Below are 1409 nucleotides of genomic sequence, written 5' to 3' on the forward strand. Positions count from 1 at the left end.
ACACTGACTAGCTCGGCAGCTGCTAAAGAAATTAAATGTATAATGGAAACCTTCCCAACAGAGGCATCCCTGGTTAACTCCATGAAACACTTAAGAAATCATGCCAATCCTACACAAATTGTTTCAGCTATAAAACCGCCTGCCATCAAGTTGATTATGACTCATAGCGGTCCTATAGGGCAGAGTAGAACTGCTTCCTAGGGCTTTCAGGGCTATAAATATGTATAGAAGCGGAAAACTCCATCTTTCTCCCATGGAACCGCTGGTGGGTTCAAACCACTAAAGTTTCCATTAGCCCAGTGAGTAATCCACCACCCCACCAGGACTCTGTTTGTCAGAATCTGTAGGAGGAGGAAACAGACTCCTATTCATTCATTCATTCATTCATTGTAGCATAACAAAGCCAGGCAATTACTTTAAAAAGCAAGCCATAGACCAATATAATTCCAAGCAAAAATCCCTTACATAAGATTAGAACATGGACTCTAGCAATATGAAAATAATATGACAAAGGTGGGTATAGACTAAAAATGGGAGCGTGGTTAACTATTCAAGAATCAGTCGATGCCATTTACACTATTACTAGACTAAAAGGAAAAAAAATACCTCAATAGATGTATCAAAACATTTGACAAATTTACTGCCCTTTCAGGACAAAATCATCTCAAAGTAGAAATAAAAGTAACTTCCTCAATCTGCTGGGAAGTATGTATGAAAACGTAACGGTGAAAACCTAAGCATTTTCTCCAGTAAAGAACAGAAAATATAAAGATGCTCACTCACACTATTTCTAGTCTACATTGTCTTTGCGAGCTACTCAGTGCAATACAGCATGTAAAAGAAAAATTGAAAAGGCAGAAATGAAACTGTTTATTTTCAGGAAACATATTTGCATATGGAAAAAACTCTACGAATCTACAAAATAAGAATAATTAGTAGAGCTAATCAGTCAATTTGTCGAAGGCCCCAGATGCAAGGTCAATATACAAACTCACCCGTGAGTATGTCCTTCTTAGATGCCGCTAAGTCAGCGCTCACTCACAGCACTCTATGTACAACAGAACTAGACACTGCCCGGTCCCGTGCCAGCTTAAAGTTGCTGCCAAGTTTGAGCCCATGTTCTAGCTGCGGCGTCAATCCATCTTGTCGCCAGTCCTCCTCTTATTCACTGACCCTCGCCGTAACAAGAACGTGCTCTTCTCCAGGGGCTGGCCCCGCCTAATAATATGCGACACCACCCTCGCTTCTGTACCCATGTTGGCTATACTTCTATATGCTAGCAGTTATCAGTGAGAAAATGAATATTTCAAAGATGCTATTTTGCAACAGAAAAGAGAGTGAAGGGAGACATTGGTCAGTGTAAGACATGAACAAATAATAACTCATAAATTATCAAGGATTCATGAGGG

The sequence above is a fragment of the Echinops telfairi genome, unplaced genomic scaffold, assembly GCF_000313985.2.
Source record: "Echinops telfairi isolate 266 unplaced genomic scaffold, ASM31398v2 ScPeMD7_7469;HRSCAF=8507_0, whole genome shotgun sequence".
NCBI classification, from domain to species: Eukaryota; Metazoa; Chordata; class Mammalia; order Afrosoricida; family Tenrecidae; genus Echinops; species Echinops telfairi.